The sequence below is a fragment of the Antechinus flavipes genome, chromosome 3, assembly GCF_016432865.1.
Source record: "Antechinus flavipes isolate AdamAnt ecotype Samford, QLD, Australia chromosome 3, AdamAnt_v2, whole genome shotgun sequence".
NCBI classification, from domain to species: Eukaryota; Metazoa; Chordata; class Mammalia; order Dasyuromorphia; family Dasyuridae; genus Antechinus; species Antechinus flavipes.
The window spans coordinates 379,471,087-379,497,897 of NC_067400.1; the positions used below are offsets into that span (position 1 = coordinate 379,471,087).

General features: G+C 34.9%; 1 protein-coding gene and 1 pseudogene across 2 annotated transcripts in view; one reads left to right on the forward strand and one right to left on the reverse strand.

The window, feature by feature from the left end:
* The window catches only part of LOC127554392 (uncharacterized), an 804,883-nt gene that overhangs the window by 128,414 nt on the left and 649,658 nt on the right, over window positions 1-26,811 (forward strand). The window lies entirely within an intron of this gene.
* The window catches only part of LOC127553403 (proline-rich nuclear receptor coactivator 2-like), a 22,246-nt pseudogene continuing 11,349 nt past the window's right edge, over window positions 15,915-26,811 (reverse strand).

The following is a 26,811-nucleotide window of genomic DNA, read 5'->3' on the forward strand; positions in this document are numbered from 1 at the left end:
AAGCTAAGCGGAAGGGAATACGGAAACTGGGAGGGAAAGGGGTAAGATAGGGGGAGGAACTCTAAGGTGGGGGGAGGGATACTAAAAAGGGAGAGCTGTGAGAAGCAAGTGGTGCTCACAAGCTTAATACTGGGAAGGGGGGAAAGGGAAAAGAAGGGAAAAAAGCATAAATCGGGGTTAACAAGATGGCAAGTAATACAGAATTGGTCATTCTAACCATAAATGTGAATGGGGTAAACTCCCCCATAAAGAGGAAGCAGTTAGCAGAATGGATTAAAAGCCAGAATCCTACAATATGTTGTTTACAGGAAACACACCTGAAGCGGGGAGATACATGTAGGTTAAAGGTAAAAGGTTGGAGCAAAATCTACTATGCTTCAGGTGAAGTCAAAAAAGCAGGGGTAGCCATCTTGATTTCAGATCAAGCTAAAGCAAAAATTGATCTAATTAAAAGAGATAAGGAAGGGCACTATATCTTGCTAAAGGGTAGCATGGATAATGAAGCACTATCTATATTAAACATATATGCACCAAGTGGTGTAGCATCTAAATTCTTAAAAGAGAAATTAAGAGAGCTGCAAGAAGAAATAGACAATAAAACTATAATAGTGGGAGATCTTAACCTTGCACTCTCAGAATTAGATAAATCAAACCACAAAATAAATAAGAAAGAAGTCAAAGAGGTAAATAAAATACTAGAAAAGTTAGATATGATAGATCTCTGGAGAAAATGTAATGGAGACAGAAAGGAATACACTTTCTTTTCAGTAGTTCATGGAACCTATACAAAAATTGACCATATATTAGGACATAAAAACCTCAAACTCAAATGCAGTAAAGCAGAAATAGTAAATGCATCCTTTTCAGACCACGATGCAATGAAAATTACATTCAACAAAAAACCAGGGGAAGTAGACCAAAAAATAATTGGAAACTAAATAATCTCATACTAAAGAATGATTGGGTGAAACAGCAAATCATAGACATAATTAATAACTTCACCCAAGAAAATGATAATAATGAGACATCATACCAAAATGTATGGGATGCAGCCAAAGCGGTAATAGGGGGAAATTTCATATCTCTAGAGGCCTATGTGTATAAAATAGAGAAAGAGAAGGTCAATGAATTGGGTTTGCAACTAAAAATGCTAGAAAAGGAACAAATTAAAAACCCTCAGTCAAACGCTAAACTTGAAATTCTAAAAATAAAAGGAGAGATCAATAAAATTGAAAGTAAAAAAACTATTGCATTAATAAAACTAAGAGTTGGTTCTATGAAAAAACCAACAAAATAGACAAACCCTTAGTAAATCTGATTTAAAAAAGGAAAGAGGAAAATCAAATTGTTAGTCTTAAAAATGAAAAGGGAGAACTCACCAGTAACGAAGAGGAAATTAGAGCAATAATTAGGAGTTACTTTGCCCAACTTTATGCCAATAAATTCGACAACTTAAATGAAATAGAAAAATACCTCCAAAAATATAGCTTGCCCAAACTAACAGAGGAAGAAGTAAATATCCTAAACAGTCCCATCTCAGAAAAAGAAATAGAACAAACTATCAACCAACTCCCTAAGAAAAAATCCCCAGGACCAGATGGATTTACATGTGAATTCTACCAAACATTTAAAGAACAATTAACTCCAATGCTAAATAAACTATTTGAAAAAATAGAGATTGAAGGAGTCCTACCAAACTCCTTTTATGACACAGACATGGTACTGATACCTAAAGCAGGTAGGCTGAAAACAGAGAAAGAAAATATAGACCAATCTCCCTAATGAATATTGATGCTAAAATCTTAAATAAAATATTAGCAAAAAGATTACAGAAAATCATCCCCAGGATAATACACTATGACCAAGTAGGATTTATACCAGGAATGCAGGGCTGGTTCAATATTAGGAAAACTATTAGCATAATTAACTATATCAATAACCAACCAAACAAAACCATATGATCATCTCAATAGATGCAGAAAAAGCATTTGATAAAATCCAACATCCATTCCTAATAAAAACACTTGAGAGCATAGGAATAAATGGACTTTTCCTTAAAATAGTCAGGAGCATATATTTAAAACCATCAGTAAGCATCATATGCAATGGAGAAAAACTGGAATCTTTCCCAGTAAGATCTGGAGTGAAGCAAGGTTGCCCTCTATCACCATTATTATTTAATATCGTATTAGAAACACTAGCCTCTGCAATAAGAGTCGAGAAAGATATTAAAGGAATTAGAGTAGGCAATGAAGAAACCAAACTATCACTCTTTGCAGATGATATGATGGTATACCTAGAGAACCTCAGAGATTCTACTAAAAAGCTATTAGAAATAATTCATAATTTTAGCAAAGTAGCTGGCTACAAAATAAATCCCCATAAATCCTCAGCATTTTTATATATCACCAACAAAACCCAACAGCAAGAGATACAAAGAGAAATTCCATTCAGAATAACTGTTGATAGCATAAAATATTTGGGAATCTATCTACCAAAGGAAAATCAGGAATTATATGAGCAAAATTATAAAAAAGTCTCCACACAAATAAAGTCAGACTTAAATAATTGGAAAAATATTAAGTGCTCTTGGATCAGCCGAGCGAACATAATAAAGATGACAATACTCCCTAAACTAATCTATTTATTTAGTGCTATACCAATCAGACTTCCAAGAAAATATTTTAATGATCTAGAAAAAATAACAACAAAATTCATATGGAACAATAAAAGTCGAGAATCTCAAGGGAATTAATGAAAAAAAAGTCAAATGAAGGTGGCGTAGCTGTACCTGATCTAAAATTATATTATAAAGCAGCAGTCACCAAAACCATTTGGTATTGGCTAAGGAATAGATTAGTGTGTTTGACAAACCCAAAGACACCAGTTTCTGGGATAAGAATGCATTATTTGACAAAAATTGCTGGGAAAATTGGAAATCAGTATGGCAGAAACTAGGCATTGACTCACACTTAACACTGTACACCAAGATAAGGTCAAAATGGGTTCATGACCTAGGCATAAAGAATGAGATGATAAATAAATTGGAAGAGCATAGGATAGTTTACCTCGCAGACCTGTGGAAGAGGGAGGAATTTATGACCAAAGAAGAACTAGAGCTCACTATTGACCACAACATAGAAAATTTTGATTATATCAAATTGAAAAGTTTTTGTACACACAAAACAAATGCAAACAAGATTAGAAGGGAAACAATAAACTGGGAAAACATTTTTACAATCAAATGTTCTGATAAAGGCCTCATTTCCAAAATATATACAGAATTGACTCTAATCTATAAGAAATCAAACCATTCTCCAATTGAAAAATGGTCAAAGGATATGAACAGACAATTCTCAGATGAAGAAATTGAAACTATTTATAGACATATGAAAATATGCTCCAAATCATTATTAATCAGAGAGATGCAAATTAAGACAACTCTGAGATACCACCACACACCTGTCAGATTGGCGAGAATGACAGGGAAAGATAAAGGGGAATGTTGGAGGGGATGTGGGAAAACAGGGACACTGATACATTGTTGGTGGAATTGTGAACACATCCAGCCATTCTGGAGAGCAATTTGGAACTATGCTCAAAAAGTTATCAAACTGTGCATACCCTTTGATCCAGCAGTGTTTCTACTGGGCTTATACCCCAAAGAGATACTAAAGAAGGGAAAAGGACCTGTATGTGCCAAAATGTTTGTGGCAGCCCTGTTTCTAGTGGCTAGAAGCTGGAAAATGAAAGGATGTCCATCAATTGGAGAATGGTTGAGTAAATTGTGGTATATGAATGTTATGGAATATTATTGTTCTGTAAGGAATGACCAGCAGGATGAATACAGAGAGAACTGGCGAGACTTACATGAACTGATGCTGAGTGAAATGAGCAGAACCAGGAGATCATTATATACCTCAACAACGATACTGTTTGAGGATGTATTCTGATGGAAGTGGACCTCTTTGATAAAGAGAGCCTTAATTGATCAAAGATGGACAGAAGCAGCTACACCCAGAGAAAGAACACTGGGAAATGAATATAAACTGCTTGCATTTTTTTTTCTTCCCGGGTTATTTATACCTTCTGAATTCAATTCTCCCTGTGCAACAAGAAAACTGTTCGGTTCTGCACACATATATTGTATCTAGGATATACTGCAACCCATTCAACCTGTAAAGGACTCTTGCCATCTGGGGGAAGGGGTGGAGGGAGGGAGGGGAAAAATCGGAACAGAAGTGAATGCAAGGGATAATGCTGTAAAAAAAATTACCCTGGTATGCATTCTATCAATAAAAAGTTATTTAAAAAATTAAAAAAAAATAAAGGAATAGATTAGTGGATCAGTGGAAAAGGTTAGGTTCACAAGACAGAATAGTCAACTGTACCAATCTAGTGTTTGACAAACCCAAAGCCCCTAACTTCTGGGAAAAGAATTCATTATTTGATAAAAACTGCTGGGATAATTGGAAATTAGTATGGCAGAAATTAGGCATGGATCCACACTTAACACCATATACCAAGATAAGATCAAAATGGGTCCATGACCTAGGCATAAAGAATGAGATTATAAATAAATTAGAGGAACATAGAATAGTTTATCTCTCAGACTTGTGGAGGAGAAAGTAATTTGTGACCAAAGATGAACTAGAGACCATTACTGATCACAAAATAGAATATTTTGATTACATCAAATTAAAAAGCCTTTGTACAAACAAAACTAATGCAAACAAGATTAGAAGGGAAGCAACAAACTGGGAAAACACAGTTTTGGTTAACTGGGAAATGAATATAAACTGCTTGCATTTTTGTTTTCTTCCCGGGTTATTTATACCTTCTGAATTCAATTCTCCCTGTGCAACAAGAAAACTGTTCGGTTCTGCACACATATATTGTATCTAGGATATACTGCAACCCATTCAACATGTAAAGGACTCTTGCCATCTGGGAGAAGGGGTGGAGGGAAGGAGGGGAAAAATCGGAACAGAAGTGAATGCAAGGGATAATGCTGTAAAAAATTACCCTGGTATGCGTTCTATCAATAAAAAGTTATTTAAAAAAATTAAAAAAAATAAAGGAATAGATTAGTGGATCAGTGGAAAAGGTTAGGTTCACAAAACCTAACACACAGTTAAAGGTTCTGATAAAGGCCTCATTTCCAAAATATATAGAGAACTGACTCAAATTTATAAGAAATCAAGCCATTCTCCAATTGATAAATGGTCAAAGGATATGACCAGACAATTTTCAGAGGATGAAATTGAAACTATTACCACTCATATGAAAGAGTGTTCCAGATCACTATTGATCAGAGAAATGCAAATTAAGACAACTCTGAGATACCACTACACACCTGTCAGATTGCCTAAGATGACAGGAAAAAATAATGATGAATGTTGGAGGGGATGCGGGAAAACTGGGACACTAATGCATTGTTGGTGGAGTTGTGAATGAATCCAACCATTCTGGAGAGCAATCTGGAATTATGCCCAAAAAGTTATCAAATTGTGCATACCCTTTGATCCAGCAATGTTTCTATTGGGCTTATATCCCAAAGAAATACTAAAGAAGGGAAAGGGGCCTCTATGTGCCAAAATGTTTGTAGCAGCCCTATTTGTAGTGGCTAGAAACTGGAAAATGAATGGATGCCCATCAATTGGAGAATGGCTGGGTAAATTGTGGTATATGAATGTTATGGAATATTATTGTTCTGTAAGGAATGACCAGCAGGATCAATACAGAGAGGCTTGGAGAGACTTACATGAACTGATGCTAAGTGAAATGAGCAGAACCAGAAGATCATTATACACTTTGACAACGATATCGTATGAGGACATATTTTGATGGAAGTGGATTTCTTTGACAAAGAGACCTAACTGAGTTTCAATTGATAAATGATGGACAAAAGCAGCTACACCCAAAGAAAGAACACTGGGAAACGAATGTGAACTATCTGCATTTTTGTTTTTCTTCCCGGGTTATTTATACCTTCTGAATCCAATTCTCCCTATGCAACAAGAGAACTGTTCGGTTCTGCAAACATATATTGTATCTAGTATATACTGCAACATATCCAACATATAAAGGACTGCTTGCCATCTAGGGGAGGGGATGGAGGGAGGGAGGGGAAAAAAATTGGAACAGAAATGAGTGCAAGGGATAATGTTGTAAAAAAAAATTACTCTGGCATGGATTCTGTCAATATAAAGTAATTATTAAATAAAAATTAAAAAAAATATTAAATGAGGGTTAGCGGGGTCATATACATTCAGAGATGTCTCTAGAATTTTCCTTAAATTCACTGAGTTTAGTTCATGATATTATTACTGTTGCTGTCACATATAGAATTTCTTCAGCTAGTCTCAACAAGCCCGATTGTTCAGGCATCTCCAAGCTTTTGGAATGACACAAGATTACAAAAAAGGCTATTTAAAAGTAGCTTCCCATTTTTCATGTTTGTAGTCTACATCCCATTTCGTTTATACTCCTTAAAATGCTGGACGTACCAATTTCCGTAAGTTTTGTAATTTGATTAGGAAGCTATTACAATAAGAAAATTGCCTGATGAGATATTTTGAGCACTCAAAATGTTCTATTTTTTTTTTTTATCTGTATGGACATCTTTCAACAGTAAAAACATTGCCAAGAAAGAAGAAATAAGAATATTGCTAAATAAGATATTTTGAGCATTCGAAATGCTGGTTTTCTTATCTATATAGCAGTCCAACAGTAAAAACATTCACAAATAAGAAGACAGAAGGAAATCTCCTGATCAGATATTTTGAGCATTCAAAATGCTCTGTTGTTTTTTTTTTTTCTATCTGTATGGCTGTGTTTCAACAGTAAAAACATTCACAAATAAGAATAAGAAAATTGCCTGATCAGATATTCTGAATATTCAAAATGCTGTTTTTATTTTCTGTATTGTAATCATTCAACAGTCAAATCCTTGACACATAAGAAGAAGTAAGAAAATTGTGTCATCAGATATTTTGAACACTTACCAATTGAAGATGAGATAGATATTTTAACAAATTTTTTTTGGTAGTGCTCTCTGTCTTTGAATCTAAATTCTTCCCCTAGTCATCAGTCTGATCAATAAACTCTTTTTTGATGTCTTAATTCCTGGTGGTATACCTCTTTATGAGTAATTCTCTTACCTCTTCACCTGGCACAACAACCTGCTTTGGATGGAGGCAAAAACTCTTTCGGAAGGACTTCCAGGCCTTTGTACAACTGAAAGCCTGCTTGGCGGCCTTCAGTCTTTCTGACTTTCCTAATTAAGAAAAGCTTATCAAAGGAAAGAGGACCCTATAAAGAATAAAGAGAACTTTAATATTAAATAGGGGTAGGGGGATTCATATACATTCAGAGATGTCTCTAGAATTTTCCTTAAATTCACTGAGTTTAGTTCATGATATTATTACTGTTCCTGTCACATATAATATTTCTTCAGTTAGTCTCAACCAGCCCGATTGTTCAGGCATCTCCAAGCTTTTGGAATGACACAAGATTACAAAAAAGGCTATTTAAAAGTATCTTCCCTTTTTTCATGTTTGCAGTCTACATTCCATTTAGTTTATTCTCCTTAAAATGATGGAAGTACCAATTTCCATAAGTTTTGTAATTTGATTAGGAAGCTATTGCAATAAGACAATTGCCTGATAAGATATTTTGAGCACTCAAAATGTTCTATTTTTTTTTTTCATCTGTATGGCAATACTTCAACGGCAAAAACATTGCCCCAAAAGAAGAGTATTGCTGGTTCAGATATTTTGAGCATTAGAAATGTTGTCTTTCTTATCTTTATAGCAGTCCTTCAACAGTAAAAAACATTCACAAATAAGAAGACAGAAGGCAATCTCCCGATCAGATATTTTGAGCATTCAAAATTCTCTGCTGTTGTTGTTTTTTTTTTTTTTTTTTTTCTATCTGTATGGCTGTGTTTCAACAGTAAAAACATTCACAAATAAGAATTTAAAAATTGCCTGATCAGATATTCTGAGATTTCAAAGTGCTGTTTTTATTTTCTTTATTGCCATCTTTCAACAGTGAAATCCTTGACACAGAAGAAGTAAGAAAATTGTCTCATCAGATATTTTGAACATTTACTAATTGAAGATGAGATAGATAGTTTAACAAATTTCTTTTTGGTAATGCTCTCTGTCTTTGGTTCTAAATTCTTCCCCTAGCCATCAGTCTGATCAATAAACTATTCTTTGATGTCTTAATTTGCAGGTGGTATGTCTCTTTATGTGTATTTCACTACCTCTTCGCCTGGCCCAACTTTGTTACTTTTTGTAGGATGGAGGTGACATTTCTTGAGCAAAGCCTGCCAGATTCTTTTGTAATTGAAGCCCAGCCCGGAACTGACAAGGGTAACTGGTATGTTACTATATAGGTGTAAGGGGGAGAGCCATATAATTCCCTTGTATTTACCAATTTGGGGATTTCTCCTCATTTCCTGGCAATTACATTGGAACTGTTTGCACTGGGCACTGGCCTGTAGTGTTAAAAGGCCTGTATTCTCCCCAAGTGTAATCCCTTGAGGCTATCTCATTGCTTTTCTGGTGGTGGATCCCACCAGAATTCTCAACTCCTAAAGCCTCTCTGAGTGTAACCAGAGCTACTATCATGCCCCATCTGTCTTTTGATTGATATCTTGGAGCTGGGCCTGCCTCTCATTTCTCTGGGGCCATCTACATTCAGCGGCCCAGTGAAAGCCTCAGTTGCCCTTTGGACATGGGGTTTGGAGTTTTCTCTCACCCTGTCTTGTCATTCTAATTCTCATGAGATGAGGAATGATCTAATTTCTCCTACTGTGAAGTATCAGACTCAGAATTTTACTTAACTCCATTCATATCTGATTCTTCCTGCTTTTCAACTACTTTAGTTGGCACCTCTCCTTCCTGCACTTTGTTTTTCTTCAATGTAACACTTCAATAATTTCTTATACCAGGTACATTAAATTGTATCTACAAAGTATATTATTAGAAATTGAATTTGGATGAGAACTGTTCAACTAGTTGCTCTCCCACTAACTTCTACTCATTTAGATCCAATTGCCTAATCAGATGTTTTGACCATTCAAATTTTTTTTTCTTTTTTTAATCTTTTTGGCAGGCTTTGAACAGTAAAAATATTGCCACACAAGAAGAAATAAGAAAATTGCCTGATCAGATATTTTGACCATTCAATATAGTCTATTATTTTTTTTTTTTAATCTGTATGGCAATTCTTCAACAGTAAAAACATCGCCACACTTGAAGAAAGGAGAAAATTGACTGATCATATATTTTGAGCATTCAAAATGCTCTGTTTTTTTATCTGTCTCGCCACCCTTCAACAGTAAAAACATTGCCACACTTGAAGAAATGAGAAAATTGCCTCATCAGATATTTTGAGCATTCAAAATGATCTGCTTTTTATCTGCCTGGCCACCCTTCAACAGTAAAAACATTGCCACCAAAGAAGATATCAGAATATTGCCTAATCAGATATTTTCTGCACTGAAAATGTTCTGTTTTTTTATCTGTATGGCCACCCTTCAACAGTAAAAACATTGCCAAAAAAGAAGAAATAAGAATATTGCCTAATCAGATATTTTGAGCATTCAAAATGTTCTGGTTTTGTTTGTTTGTCTGTTTTGTTTTATTTGTTTTTTCATCTGTATGATAGTCTTCCAACAGTAAAAAATATTGTAGTATTCACTAGGTTGCTCTCCCACTAACTTCCACTCATTTGGATCCAATTGCCTAAACAGATATTTTGAGCATTAAAAATGCTCTTTTTCTTATCTGTATAGCAGTCCTTCAACAGTAAAAATATTCATAAATAAGAATAAGAAAATTGCCTGATCAGATATTCTGAGCATTCAATAGACTCTATTTTTTAAAATCTCTATGCCAATCCTTCAGCAGTAAAAACATTGCCATACTTGAAGAAATGAGAAAATTGCCTGATCAGATATTTGAGCATTCAAAATGTTCTTGTTTTTTCTTGTTTGTTTGTTTGTTTGTTTTGTTTTGTTTTGTTTTGTTTTCATCTGTGTGGTAGTCTTTAAACAGTAAAAAATATTGTAGTATTCACTAGCTTGCTCTCCCACTTACTTCCACTCATTTGGATCCAATTGCCTAAACAGATATTTTGAACATTCAATATATTCTATTATTTTTTTAATCTTTATGTCAATCCTTCAACTGTAAAAACATTGCCACACTTGAAAATTGCCTGATCAGATATTTTGAGCATTCAAAATGCTTTTGTGTGTGTTTGTGTGTGTGTGTGTGTGTGTGTGTGTGTGTGTGTGTGTATGACAGTCTTTCAACAGTCAAATCATTCACACATAAGAAGTAAGAAAATTGTCTGATTAGATATTTTGAACATTTTGTGCAATTCACTTACCTCTTTGCCTGGCCCAATGTTGTTACTTTTTGTAGGATGGAGGTGACATTTCTTGAGCAAAGCCTGCCAGATTCTTTTGCAGTTGAAGCCCAGCCTGGAATTGACAAAGGTAACTGGTATGTTACTATATAGGTGTAAGGGGGAGAGCTTTCTAATTCCCTTCTATTTACCAATTTGGGGATTTCTCCTCATCCCCTGGCAATTACATTGAAACTGTTTGCACTGGGCACTGGCTTGTTGTGTCAAAAGGCCTGTATTCTCCCCAAGGGTAAACTCTTGAGGATATTTCATTCCTTTTCTGATGGTGGATCCCACCAGAATAATAAACTTCTAAAGCCTCTCTGGGTTTGTAAGCTGAGCTGCTATCATGCCCCATCTGTCTTTTGATTGATATCTTGGAGCTGGGCCCTGCCTCTCATTTCTCTGGGGCCATCTACATTCAGAGGTCCAGTGAAAGCCTCGGTTGCCCTTTGGACATGGGGTTTGGGCTTTTCTCTCACCCTGTCTTAATATTCTCATTCTCATGAGATGAGGAATGATCTAATTTCTCCTACTGTGAAGTATCACACTCAGAATTATACTTAACTCCATTCATATCTGATTCTTCCTGCTTTTCAACTAGTTTAGTTGGCACCTCTCCTTCCTGCACTTTGTTTTTCTTCAATTTAACACTTAAATAATTTCTTATACCCAGGTATATTAAATTGTATCTATAAAGTATATTTTTAGAAATTGAGTTTGGATGAGAACTGTAGTATTCAACTAGTTGCTCTCCCACTAACTTCCACTCATTTAGATCCAATTGCCTAATCAGATATTTTGAGCACTCAAAATGCTGTTTTTTTTTTTTTAATCTGTATGGCAGGTTTTGAACTGTAAAAATATTGCCAAACAAGAAGAAATTTTTTAAAAAATTGCCTGATCAGATATTTTGAGCATTCAAAATATTCTGTTTTTTGTTTTGTTTTATTTTGTTTTTTTTTTTTTATCTTTATGGCCACCCTTCAACAGTAAAAACATTGCCACACTTGAAGAATTGAGAACATTGCCTGATCAGATATTTTGAGCATTCAAAATGCTCTGTTTTTTTAATCTGTCTGGCCACCCTTCAACAGTAAAAACATTGCCACTATAGAAGAAATTAGAATATTGCCTAATCAGATATTTTTAGCATTGAAAATGTTCTTTTTTTTGGTTTTCTTTTGTTTTCTTTTGTTTTTTTTCATCTGTATGGTTTTCTTTCAACATTAAAAAAATATTGTAATATTCACTAGGTTGCTCTCCCACTAACTTCCACTCATTTGGATCCAATTGCCTAAACAGATATTTTGATCATTCAAAATGCTCTTTTTCTTATCTGTATAGCAATCCTTCAACAGTAAAAACATTCACAAATAAGAATAAGAAAATTGCCTTATCAGATATTCTGAGCATTCAACGTGCTGTTTTTATTTTCTGTATTGCCATCTTTCAACAGTCAAATCGTTGACACGGAAGAAGTAAGAAAATTGTCTCATCAGATATTTTGAACATTTACCAAATGAAGATGAGATAGATAGTTTAACAAATTTTTTTTGGTAATGCTCTCTGTCTTTGGTTCTAAATTCTTTCCCTAGCCATCAGTCTGATTAATAAACTACTCTATGATGTCTTAATTTGCAGGTTGTATGTCTCTTTATGAGTAATTCACTTACCTCTTAGCCTGGCACAACAACCTTCTTTGGATGGAGGCAAAAACTCTTTAGGAAGGACTTCCAGGCCTTTGTACAATCGAAAGCCTGCCTGGGAGGCCTTTACTCTTTCTGACTTTCCTAATAAAGAAAAGCTTATAAAAGGAAAGAGAACCCTATAAAGAATAAAGAGAACTTTAATATTAAATGGGAGGTAGCGGGGTCATATACATTCAGAGATGTCTCTAGAATTTTCCTTAAATTCACTGAGTTTAGTTCATGATATTATTACTGTTGCTGTCACATATAGAATTTCTTCAGCTAGTCTCAACAAGCCCGATTGTTCAGGCATCTCCAAGCTTTTGGAATGACACAAGATTACAAAAAAGGCTATTTAAAAGTAGCTTCCCATTTTTCATGTTTGCAGTTTACATTCCATTTAATTTATTCTCCTTAAAATGCTGGAAGTATCAATTTCCGTAAGTTTTGTAATTTGATTAGGAAGCTATTACAATAAGAAAATTGCCTGGTGAGATATTTTGAGCACTCAAAATGCTCTGTTTTTTTTCATCTGTATGGCAATACTTCAATGGCAAAAACATGGCCCCAAAAGAAGAAATAAGAGTATTGCTGGATCAGATATTTTGAGCATTCGAAATGCTGGTTTTCTTATTTGCATAGCAGTCCTTCAACAGTAAAAACATTCACAAATAAGAAGACACAAGGAAATCTCCTGATCAGATATTTTGAGCATTCAAAATGCTCTGTTTTTTTTTTTTTTTTTTTATATCTTTATGGCTGTGTTTCAACAGTAATTACATTGCCACACAAGAAGAAATTAGAAAATTACCTGACAAAATATTTTGAGAATTTGAAATAGTTTTTTTTTTTTTATTAGTATGGCAGTCTTTTAACAGTAAAAACTTTCCCACACAAGAAGAAATAAGAAAATTGCCTGATCAGATATTTTAAGCATTCAAAAAATTCTCTCTCTCTTTTTTTTTTTTAACCTGTATGGCCATACTTCAACAGTAAATCATTGCCACAGAAGAAGAATTAAGATAATTGCTTGATCAGATATTTTTGAGCTTTCAAAGTGATCTGTTTTTTTTTTTTTATTAGTATGGCAGTCTTTTAACAGTAAAAACTTTCCCACACAAGAAGAAATAAGAAAATTGCCTGATCAGATATTTTGAGTATTCAAAACACTATATTTTCTTTTTTCCTTTTTTCTTTTTTACTTATTTGTATGGTAGTCTTTGAACTGCAAAAATATTGCCGCACAAGAAGCAATTAGAAAATTGCTTATTTAGATATTTTGACCGTACAAAAAACTCTGTTTTTTGATATGTAGGGCACATTTTTCAACAGTAAAAACATTGCCACATAAGAACAAATAAGAAAATTTCATGATCAGATATTTTGAGCAGTCAAAATGATCTGTTTTTTTTTTTTTAATCCAATATCCAATATCCAATGTTCATCACTATGGGCAGGCCATTCTGAGAACTTCAGTTCATCTTTTTAAACTATATGATTAATTTTTTTTCATTTGATTTGAAGTTGTAACTCATTATTTGTACTTGCTAGTTTGTTTTATTTAAAAGTAGGGTAAAAGTTAACTGTTGCAAAGCTATTCATGAGCTTAAATGAAATACAGATGATATATACTATGCTGAATATGATTATGTATATGAAGCCAAATGTGGTCAGTATCACTGATGAATTTTGATGATTTGGGGATACAACAATGTATCCAGACCCACAAAGTAGACAGCTGTTTTGAGGTGTGCTTTGGAGCTTAAATGATAAACCTAATATTGAGAGTGTTCTACAAGATGCTATTAATATCTTGGGGAGATGTGAAGCACTTATTCATTAAGAAAAATGATAGTTCATACCTTGTACTTGTTCTTTAACTTACTTTAAGAGAAGACTAGGTTATTCAAATACCTATTAAAAGAAAAACCCAAAAACTTTTTGGACTATATTTGAAAGTGGACTCCTGTGCTGACTTCTTTTGGGAGGAGAGAGAAATTATTTTATTTTCAGTTTTGGTTCCAGTTCATATACATATATAAGTATTTTTCAAAAGTTGATTGAAAAACAAATGTATTTGGACATCTCTTCTTAAGGTATAGTTTTCCTTGGAGAAAAATACAATGCAATCAATATGTCAATCAATTTTATAAAGCAAACTATGGAGAGAGCTGCCACTTCTTTTGTACAGTCATTTACTTAAACAAGTTACTACTTTAAAATTCTATTTCTTTCCCCTTTACCCACTGTTGGGAATTTTTTAAAAAAATGTTGCTCATAATGATCCTAACTGCACAATTTTACAAATGCTTATTTTAAAAGCTCATTTCATAATTGAATTTTGTTTGATGGGAAAAGGCCAAAGGGAGGACCTTATTTTCTGTTTGAGAAATAGCCCTTTGGTAAAAGACCATCATTTAATCAAAATCAATACCTTAGCCCCTTTTAATTGTTTTGGTTTTTTAAAAAAATAATTAGGTCTCTTTTAATAGTATTCTTTGCCAAACATCCCTTTATGTGTTCAATGTAAGATCACTATACTAAGCCTTAGCAGCTTTCACATTTCTGATTTATTTCCTAATTGCTCTAAATCATCTCTTGCAATACAATTCAGAACTGAATCAAACATGTATAAGCATTAACAAGGAACTTAAAAAGCAAGCTTCTTAAAAGAAGAAAAGAAAAGTTGATCCCTTTAAAACTAGGTAGGCCATGTCTTAGTTCAGTCTGTGATCTATCTTACATTTAACAATTTTTAATTAAAAGTAAAATTAATTAAAAGGCCAGGAAAATTTTATGTATGCTACAAACTTTACATTTATTTAATATGACTCTCCCTTTTTCTAAGTCATTTACAACCTTACCCTATTTTAGGACTCTCATAGAGGTCCGCTATTTGAGGCCAGATGAATTTTGTCACTTTTTCAGTGCCTTGATGCATTTTGAAAGCTCTTAACAGTATATCAATATGTCAAACATTGAATAAAGATTCCAATATCTTTTAAGAAAAATTTTGGTACATTTTCCCGACCAAAAATATTACTACTACTTTTGTCTGTTCACATGTCCCTAAGGTAATGCCCCTATGCAATTCCTGACCTTGGAGTAACAAAGAATGAGTGTCCCTAGAATAATCAGACATATCTCCTCCACAAAAGCCAGTGATCACTAAGGGATGAGGCATGTAGCAGGGCAATGTCTTCTGCCCTACGAACTCTTGCTCCTTCCCTGTATGCCATCATCAATCATAAGTCCTTTTGATTTTGGTACCACCTTGTTGATTAGCATTCCCCTCCTTATCCAACCTTTATCTCATTCATGGATAGGAAGAATTCCTATCAATCATCTATCCCAGAAGCTCACATTCGATATGACAGTTTGCCATTCCATTATGATTACAGTTACATTACAATAGTTTGCTATTAGATTAGAACTGCCTGATGTTCAACCAGTCCTTTACCATAGCCACAGTGAAAGCTAAATGATTTCAGCTTGTTTTCCAAAAATAATAAGTCTGCTGTTACCTCACATTAAATGTTCACTGCACTACTGTTCATTTGCCTATAAACAAATAATACTTCAATTTCTTTCTCTAAAAATAGCCTATATATTTCTATGCATCTATATTTATGCTATAGTATCCTTTCCAAATCAAACCATTATTTCAAGTTCAAAATTGAAGAGCTGCCATTCAGTTAAGAAGAGCTGACATCAAGTCCAAACATTCCAAATAACTGATTTCAAACTGCCATCTAATACTGCCATTGCTCTCCTTAGTTACAGGACAATGAGTGGGCATGCAAGTGCACACACAAACACAAACACATAAAAATGTTGAAATTTTACATCAAATATTGCCCACTAGAATCAGTCAGCTGCTTTATATAGATGAAAGACATATTCCCTAGCCATGTTTAGAAACAGATCCCAGCTCAGTCCTCTCAAATATCTGAAGCCCTAAACATTTAAACATCACCAATCTGATACCTCACATCACAACTCAACTTGAAGTAAGGTTTTCAGTTGAAAGGCCATTATGAGAAGGACTGAAGGAAACTGGAACCTAGTGGCTGGGAGGTTAAGGCACAACACTTGGTAGGCTCAGTAAATTTGGCTCGGGCAGCAGTTCTGATTAGTTTGGAATTTCAAAAATAAATTGGAGCTCACTAAGCTGGAATTGCAATTTTGATTATTTGGGAAAGGCCCATTCTTCCCCCCACTTTGGACAGTCTGCTACACAGTTGAAGATGAAAGATAAGAATGCCCTTTTTCTTGTGAACCATCTTCATCTGGGGACTTTGATCCTTCTTCTTTTGCCTATTAAGTTGCTGTTGTTTCTTCTTACTAACATTTCTAGATCGAGAAACTGGAATGTTAAATTTCTCTCCACCAGCCACGTCCAGCTTCTATGTTACCTTTCAGGCTGCTGTGCAGACATTTCCACCACTTGTCTTCTCCCCTGCTGCCAGGCCCAGGAAGGCAAGTGTCATTTTCTGCCAGATCTGTTCCTTAGTGTCTGACTAGGGACCTTTTCATGGGCTGATCTGCTGAGTTCAGCATCGGAGTCTTCCAGCTTGCGGGGAGAAAACCCAGAGAATCGGAGTTCTTCGAGATGTCGGTGGCCCCTGCTAAAGAAACAGTGAGCGGGCGGCGCGCACAGACCAGATCAAGCTGAACTCGACTCAAGACCAGAAAACGGGCTGTTCTTACAGTTCCCAGAACCTTCCTCAAGCTCCTCCTTCCCCTACCCCAAACAATGACTGGGCAGTCTCTTGATGAGCATGAATCAGTCCTGGTTAGAGTCAATTCAGCTCCGCGAAAGCATATTTGGGAACCGTTCACCAGATCGAACCCTTTTTGGAAACAAGAAGCTGAGAAGTACTAACCAGTACATGGACTGACCCTAACCCTACTGACTGACCCAATGAAGGAGCTGCTCAAAGAAAGACACGCATGACTCTTCAAACATTATTCAAGTTTTAGATGGGATACTTTATACAGCACATCAGTGATAGGGATGTGACCTTGAAAAGTGAAAGAAGCTGGTGGAAAATCTCAAGTCACTCCTGAAATCACAATCATCTGGTATGGAAATTCTTGCAAAGGAATTTTGGTTATTCTGAAAAAACAGAAGCAATTTAGAGGCAATTTCTTCATATCTCAAAGGAGCAAGAAGGGGAAAAAGCCTTCCAAATGTGGATGGTATTGCTGAAAGACTGCTGCAAAGATTGGTATAGAAAAGAGCAGAGAAAGTGAGAAATGGATAATTTCTTAGCATCTCAGATGGATGAAGGCTTTTTGGACGTAGGAGATCTAGTCTGGAACTTGATTAGCCTTGAGATAGTTACAGCATAGTAGAGACCTATTGCTTTAGAGGTCAAAATTTTTGAGCAGAGATCTGAATGTTTAGAACAGGTCTATAATAGAGATAAAATGCTTTCCAAAGTACTTTGTCATGTCAAAGCCTACAAGCTAGAAGAAGTTTGGTGAATGAAGTGTAGCTCTGACTATTATCCCCCTTCTGGGAAAAGTGAGAATCTTGGAACCAAAGGACAGAGAAGGTGGAAATGGACTCTGTGGCAGAGCTATCAACTACTGCAAATACAGAATAGTATCAGAGCTCTTCAACCTGTATCTTCCTCCCTTCTGCTTCAAGTTGTGGCACCAAAACCTCTCTCTGAAGGGCTTAAACTATTGCCACCTCAATATTTTCCAAGGATGATGATCCTGTTTGCCCTCATTGTTTTTTTAATTATCATATTTTATTATGAAAGCTTTTTGTTTTCAAAACATATGCATAAACAATTTTCAACATTTACTCTTGCCAAATGTGTTCTAATATTTTTCCCTCCTTTCCCCTTACACCCTCCTGTGGATGGCAAGTAATTCAATATGTGTTAAATATTTGCAATTCTTCTCTATATATTTCCACAATCACCATGTTGCCCAAGAAAAATCAGATCAAAAAGGAAAAAAAAATTGAGAAAGAATACAAAATTCAAACAACAACAAAAGTGAAAATGCTCTTATGATTCCCAGTAAGTCCCTACAGTCTTATCTCTGTGTGCAGATGACTTTCTTCATTACAAGATCTTTTCAACTGCCAAGAAATGAAAATCTGTATAGAAAATGCCCAAACCTGTAGATCCAAGTATAACCTTTCCAGACTAATGAATGAATATGTCCACATGGATCTCATCCTCTACACATCAAAATTACCTTCTCCAACTCCTGACATTCAGATTTATAGATAATTCTTCCTGCTCCCTTCCTTACACCTATATAGTAGCATATCAGTTACCAAATCTTGTCATTTCCACCTCTTCCATATCTCTTTCATATTTATTCCTTTCTCTACTCATACAGCAATATTACACAGTCTGTTTCTTGCTCTTATCACTACTTGTTTTCACTTTTTTTTTCAATAGCGAAACAAAAACTTGATTGAGAGCTTTTGATTTTGAAAATCACCATAATTTCTTCTGTTTTTTTTTTCCATTTTTTTTCTTTTTTTTTTTTTGGCTGATGCAAGGATACATTTATAATTTGGGTTCCACCAAGTTTTATTTAGAGTCTAATTGTAAGCCCTCTCCTGAAAACTGTTTCATATATTGAGAAAGGAGATGGTAAAGTCCTTAAAATCAAGGCTTCATACATGAGACTTTAAGGCACGTTTGGGGGGAATTCTAAAACATCAAAATCTTTTATGATGAAAGACCATGCCATTCCCCCCTATTAAGAATTCTAAATGAGCGAGGGGGATTTTAAACTGTTTTAAAGTTATTCTTTAATAGTGGAAATAATATTATACATAGTCACTGTTCCCCAAAAGATTATTACTTAAACAAATCACCTTTACTAGTTTCAACAACATGAAAGAAAATTTAGTGAAATTCATCACTGGAACTATTTGAGATTAGAATTATTGAAATATTATCTATAACATGGCCATTCTCAGATTTATTCCCACACTCTCAACACTGAGCCAGTTCCCTGAAATTCAGCCAAACATGCATAGACACATAAATATACATAGGTACACATACTTACACATATATGCTATATAAAAAAAATCAGTAAAAGTTATCAAACTGAAAAGAGTATACAATGTTAAGTTTATGTATTCTAAAGCCTCTCTGCCACTGAGAGATTTATACGAACTTTATTTTTTTTTCCTTAGGTTAGGGTAGATTCTTCTTCTTCTTCTTCTTCTTCTTCTTCTTCTTCTTCTTCTTCCTTCTTCTTCTTCTTCTTCTTCTTCTTCTTCTTCTCTTCTTCTTCTTCCTTCTTCTTCTTCTTCTTCTTCTTCTTCTTCTTCTTCTTCTTCCTTCTTCTTCTTCCTTCTTCTTCTTCCTTCTTCTTCTTCTTCTTCTTCTTCTTCTTCTTCTTCTTCTTCTTCTTCTTCTTCTTCTTCTTCTTCTTCTTCCTTCTTCTTCTTCTTTTTCTTCTTCTTCTTCTTCTTCTTCTTTTTTGGCTGGGGCAATCATGCTTTAGTGACTTGATCAGGGTCACACAGCTAGGAAGTATTAATTGTCAGAGGCTAGATTTGAACTCGGGTTTTCCTGACTGATAGAGCTGGTGCTCTATCCACTGGGCTGGGTTTTTTCAAAACTGGTAATGAGAGAATGGAAATCTTTCAGTGTTAATTCCATTTCTATCAATTTTTGTTATAATGAATATTCTCTTTTCTGCATGTATTCAAAAGTGTTTACGTAGGCTGTTCTGAAATCTATAATTTTGTCATTTCTGATAGTACAAAATTATATTTTCCATAATTACCAATGATGACTTTTTATCCAAATTGAAAGACTTTTGTTTTCAGTCTTTTCCTTTCTTTCTTTTAAAATATATTTATTTAAAGCATAATACCATGCACTAAAAAGTAATGAAAATGGAAAAAGGAATAAAAGCATTGTCATTTGTATAAGACAATAAAAAAAAGGATTCAAAATTTGTAACAATATTCTTTTCAAGAAAATGTGTATAAAAATAGAACAAAGTTTATTCAGAACTGTTCCATCTTTTCTTTGCTTCCTTGTAGCTTTTCTTCTGTTCTTTGCTGTGTACTTTTTACTTTATTTTTTCCTCCCTTTTTTCCCCTCCCCCCAATCTCCCTCAAGAACACTGCAGTTTAACATGTATATCTTTATCTAAGCATAAATACAAACCTATTTATATACATTCACATACACACCTAAACATATATACACATCAGAGGAATACAATAACTCTTGAATGTGGGAAGTCATCCAGAAAGAATTCACAAGCTCTGGTCATCTTTGATTAAAGTGACAAAAAGCTTTATGTTGCCATAAAGCAAGCAAAGTTGATTAGCAGAAATAGTTACTTAGAAAGGGAGAGACAGGAACTTTTAAAGGAAAGAACTCAAAGCAATACATGTTAAATATTGTAGTTAGATACACAGTATTTATACAAAATAACATTGAGAGTTTGCATCCCTACTGTGGCCTTCTGATTATTGTATACAGTAACTGTGGGCATCAGTTCAAGATAGTTCTCTTTGGAAAAATATCCTGTTAACACAAGATATGCAAAAAGGGCCCACATGGGAACTATGGAATCCTATCAGTATCCCTACCTGGGACCCACTTAAATACTAGTTGCTATCAGAAATATGAGTTTTCACTGCGGTCTATTCATCTCAGCACACTCACATAAATGCATATACATACACACACTCCCACAGATACATACATATACACAAACACACACATATATATACACACAAATGCCTGTAATCATGAACAAATTTACAGATATCCATTGACATTTGTTCTCTGTTTCTCTGAATGTGGATGTCATCACTCTCTTTAGGTTCAAGGTTTTCTGTATTTTCTAAATGAACCAACTTATATTTGATATCGGAATAATACTCTGACCTTATATTGTTTAATTGTTTTCAATAGTTTAAAATGGATATTAATATGGCTGACATAATAATGTAGTTTCTCTAGTTTTCTTTTTTGAGCAAATCTATTTTAACTTTCACTTTGTCTTAGATCAATTTTATTACTCCTATTTGTTTTTTTCCCTTGGAAAATTCTACTCCAGATCCTTATGTTTGTGGATATCTCATTTTCTTTCCCTGTGGATGCTTCTACTTTTACTGCTAATTTAGCTTCCTTCCTTCCCTTCCCAAACCCACTCCCTTCCAAAGGATGCCTCCGTTATCTTCTGTCACCACCCTTTATCTCCCTCTTTATCCCAATACTATTAATCTACACACCCTATCCCATTTCTCCTACACACTCTTTTTTATACCACCTTATTCTATTCACTCACCCTCTTATTTCTTAAATTCTGAAAATTTTTATCGTCTCTTAGATCAAATTATTTCTTCTTGTATTCATTCCTATTGTGAGTAAGATTTCAGACTTGCCAGCCCTCTTCCCCCATATCTAATTGCACTATGTCAGTTCTTACTCTTGCACCACATCATATTATATAATTATTGTTTTAACCTTTACCTATGTGGTTTTGCATTTCAGAGTCACATCAAATTCACCTCTACCCCATAAATTACCCATTGACTAACAACAATCTTAATCCTGAGGCTTAAAGTTATGCATATAAAACTTAAGTAGTAAGCAGTTTATCCTTATTGAATCCTTTGAAATATTTTTCTATTTATCTTATATTCTGTGTATATCAAAATTAAGTTCAGCTTTCGCCTTTTTCCAACAGAAGCATAAATGTCTGGAAGTTTATTTAATGCCTTTTTTTCTTCAGATCATCATTAATTTTGCTGGCCACCATATTTTTGCCTTAATATTAGTGCTTTTGATGTTTTGATAAATAGTATTCCAAGACCTTTCATCTTTCATTATAGTTTTTCTTACAATATGGCTCATATTTTGTTCCATTTTTTCATTCTTTATAGTTTCTTTTATTACTCTTTTGTCTCTTGTGACTTTTTTGGCTTCCCCTTGCCCGATTCCAGTTTTCAAAGAGTCATTTTCTTAATCCTGTTCATCTCCTTTTATAGTTGTTTGAATTTTCTTTCTTAATCTTATTTTTCTCGGATTTTTTTTCTATTATACATGTATATATTAGTTTTTCCTCAATCTCTGTCATTTGACTTTTTAAAGTCTTTTTTGAGGAGTACAATGAATTCTTCATGGGTATGTAGGCATTTCACTTTACTTGGGGAAGTTGAAACACTTTTTTCAACTTAAGCATTCTCTCCTGAAGATAAACTTGGATCTTCCCTATGCAGATAATCTTTTCTAAGATTGGGTTCTATCTCCTTTGCTTGTTTTTTTTTTTTTCTTTTCTTTTTAAATAAGAGCTTGTTAGCATCATCATCTTGGTGAGGGATGTCCTTTGGCCTCAAGTCCTCCTTCAGTTCTCCCCTCTATCCTGATACATCAAACTAAGATCTCTCCTCTCTTCTAAATGCCTGCAGCCTTCCTATCCCAGTGCTTCTGCAGTCACCTAACTTGGTCCCAGTTCCTTTTCTCACAGGGTCATGTTTATGTACTACAACTAGGCCTAGTGTTCCTTATCAGCAGAGGTTGTCTGGATTTTTTCTACATAGTATGCAAAGTAAAAGTTCTTGTGTTTGGGGTTGAGGCTTTATTCTAACCCAACTAATCTCAAGGCCAATCTCTTCACTTATTGTTTTAAGTAGAACTAACCTTGAAAGTATTTACAGTTTAGAGAAGGGGAATTCTCTTCCTAGCATCTTCAGAACCTTTCTATTGTCCCAGGATTATCATCAGTCATCTCCAGTTGCTATTTGTTTTTCATTGCTTTACATAAGCTCAGAAGGGAAGACTTTTGATTTATTAGTAAAGAAAATGTAAAGAGCCTGGGATTTTCTGAGCTACTCCACCATCTTCCCAACATCCTTTTACCCTCAGAACCTTTTTTTTTTTTAAATAAATTTCTTTATAACTTTTGACTAATTTTTTGGATAGATTTTCCACTACAGATTTTAGTGATTCTGCTCCCACATCCGGCATCTCCTATTTGTTTTGTTATTCTACCTGAGTCTTCTTCAATAGGATCTATATAAAGAGCATGCCCTATTCAGCATGAATGGTTGTATCCTCCAAGGCTTTTCCTTTTTTCACTTCTCAGTCCATACTATCTTGCTTTGTAATTTTGTTTTTATTATTTTTGTTTTCTTTTCTTTTTAAATAAGAGCTTGTTAGCATCATCATCTTGGTGAGGGATGTCCTTTGGCCTCAAGTCCTCCTTCAGTTCTCCCCTCTATCCTGATACATCAAACTAAGATCTCTCCTCTCTTCTAAATGCCTGCAGCCTTCCTATCCCAGTGCTTCTGCAGTCACCTAACTTGGTCCCAGTTCCTTTTCTCACAGGGTCATGTTTATGTACTACAACTAGGCCTAGTGTTCCTTATCAGCAGAGGTTGTCTGGATTTTTTCTACATAGTATGCAAAGTAAAAGTTCTTGTGTTTGGGGTTGAGGCTTTATTCTAACCCAACTAATCTCAAGGCCAATCTCTTCACTTATTGTTTTAAGTAGAACTAACCTTGAAAGTATTTACAGTTTAGAGAAGGGGAATTCTCTTCCTAGCATCTTCAGAACCTTTCTATTGTCCCAGGATTATCATCAGTCATCTCCAGTTGCTATTTGTTTTTCATTGCTTTACATAAGCTCAGAAGGGAAGACTTTTGATTTATTAGTAAAGAAAATGTAAAGAGCCTGGGATTTTCTGAGCTACTCCACCATCTTCCCAACATCCTTTTACCCTCAGAACCTTTTTTTTTTTTAAATAAATTTCTTTATAACTTTTGACTAATTTTTTGGATAGATTTTCCACTACAGATTTTAGTGATTCTGCTCCCACATCCGGCATCTCCTATTTGTTTTGTTATTCTACCTGAGTCTTCTTCAATAGGATCTATATAAAGAGCATGCCCTATTCAGCATGAATGGTTGTATCCTCCAAGGCTTTTCCTTTTTTCACTTCTCAGTCCATACTATCTTGCTTTGTAATTTTGTTTTTATTATTTTTGTTTTCTTTTCTTTTTAAATAAGAGCTTGTTAGCATCATCATCTTGGTGAGGGATGTCCTTTGGCCTCAAGTCCTCCTTCAGTTCTCCCCTCTATCCTGATACATCAAACTAAGATCTCTCCTCTCTTCTAAATGCCTGCAGCCTTCCTATCCCAGTGCTTCTGCAGTCACCTAACTTGGTCCCAGTTCCTTTTCTCACAGGGTCATGTTTATGTACTACAACTAGGCCTAGTGTTCCTTATCAGCAGAGGTTGTCTGGATTTTTTCTACATAGTATGCAAAGTAAAAGTTCTTGTGTTTGGGGTTGAGGCTTTATTCTAACCCAACTAATCTCAAGGCCAATCTCTTCACTTATTGTTTTAAGTAGAACTAACCTTGAAAGTATTTACAGTTTAGAGAAGGGGAATTCTCTTCCTAGCATCTTCAGAACCTTTCTATTGTCCCAGGATTATCATCAGTCATCTCCAGTTGCTATTTGTTTTTCATTGCTTTACATAAGCTCAGAAGGGAAGACTTTTGATTTATTAGTAAAGAAAATGTAAAGAGCCTGGGATTTTCTGAGCTACTCCACCATCTTCCCAACATCCTTTTACCCTCAGAACCTTTTTTTTTTTTAAATAAATTTCTTTATAACTTTTGACTAATTTTTTGGATAGATTTTCCACTACAGATTTTAGTGATTCTGCTCCCACATCCGGCATCTCCTATTTGTTTTGTTATTCTACCTGAGTCTTCTTCAATAGGATCTATATAAAGAGCATGCCCTATTCAGCATGAATGGTTGTATCCTCCAAGGCTTTTCCTTTTTTCACTTCTCAGTCCATACTATCTTGCTTTGTAATTTTGTTTTTATTATTTTTGTTTTCTTTTCTTTTTGATCAGGCAATTGAGATTAAGAGACTTGCTCAGGATCACACAGCTAGTAAGTATTAAGTGTCTCAGGCAGGATTTGAACTCAGGTGCTCGTGACTCCAGGGCCAGTATTGTACCCATGTACCATCTAGCTGCCCTTGCTTTGTAATTTTGTTTTTATTATTTTTGTTTTCTTTTCTTTTTGATCAGGCAATTGAGATTAAGAGACTTGCTCAGGATCACACAGCTAGTAAGTATTAAGTGTCTCAGGCAGGATTTGAACTCAGGTGCTCGTGACTCCAGGGCCAGTATTGTACCCATGTACCATCTAGCTGCCCTTGCTTTGTAATTTTGTTTTTATTATTTTTGTTTTCTTTTCTTTTTGATCAGGCAATTGAGATTAAGAGACTTGCTCAGGATCACACAGCTAGTAAGTATTAAGTGTCTCAGGCAGGATTTGAACTCAGGTGCTCGTGACTCCAGGGCCAGTATTGTACCCATGTACCATCTAGCTGCCCTTGCTTTGTAATTTTGTTTTTATTATTTTTGTTTTCTTTTCTTTTTGATCAGGCAATTGAGATTAAGAGACTTGCTCAGGATCACACAGCTAGTAAGTATTAAGTGTCTCAGGCAGGATTTGAACTCAGGTGCTCGTGACTCCAGGGCCAGTATTGTACCCATGTACCATCTAGCTGCCCTTGCTTTGTAATTTTGTTTTTATTATTTTTGTTTTCTTTTCTTTTTAAATAAGAGCTTGTTAGCATCATCATCTTGGTGAGGGATGTCCTTTGGCCTCAAGTCCTCCTTCAGTTCTCCCCTCTATCCTGATACATCAAACTAAGATCTCTCCTCTCTTCTAAATGCCTGCAGCCTTCCTATCCCAGTGCTTCTGCAGTCACCTAACTTGGTCCCAGTTCCTTTTCTCACAGGGTCATGTTTATGTACTACAACTAGGCCTAGTGTTCCTTATCAGCAGAGGTTGTCTGGATTTTTTCTACATAGTATGCAAAGTAAAAGTTCTTGTGTTTGGGGTTGAGGCTTTATTCTAACCCAACTAATCTCAAGGCCAATCTCTTCACTTATTGTTTTAAGTAGAACTAACCTTGAAAGTATTTACAGTTTAGAGAAGGGGAATTCTCTTCCTAGCATCTTCAGAACCTTTCTATTGTCCCAGGATTATCATCAGTCATCTCCAGTTGCTATTTGTTTTTCATTGCTTTACATAAGCTCAGAAGGGAAGACTTTTGATTTATTAGTAAAGAAAATGTAAAGAGCCTGGGATTTTCTGAGCTACTCCACCATCTTCCCAACATCCTTTTACCCTCAGAACCTTTTTTTTTTTTTTTAAATAAATTTCTTTATAACTTTTGACTAATTTTTTGGATAGATTTTCCACTACAGATTTTAGTGATTCTGCTCCCACATCCGGCATCTCCTATTTGTTTTGTTATTCTACCTGAGTCTTCTTCAATAGGATCTATATAAAGAGCATGCCCTATTCAGCATGAATGGTTGTATCCTCCAAGGCTTTTCCTTTTTTCACTTCTCAGTCCATACTATCTTGCTTTGTAATTTTGTTTTTATTATTTTTGTTTTCTTTTCTTTTTAAATAAGAGCTTGTTAGCATCATCATCTTGGTGAGGGATGTCCTTTGGCCTCAAGTCCTCCTTCAGTTCTCCCCTCTATCCTGATACATCAAACTAAGATCTCTCCTCTCTTCTAAATGCCTGCAGCCTTCCTATCCCAGTGCTTCTGCAGTCACCTAACTTGGTCCCAGTTCCTTTTCTCACAGGGTCATGTTTATGTACTACAACTAGGCCTAGTGTTCCTTATCAGCAG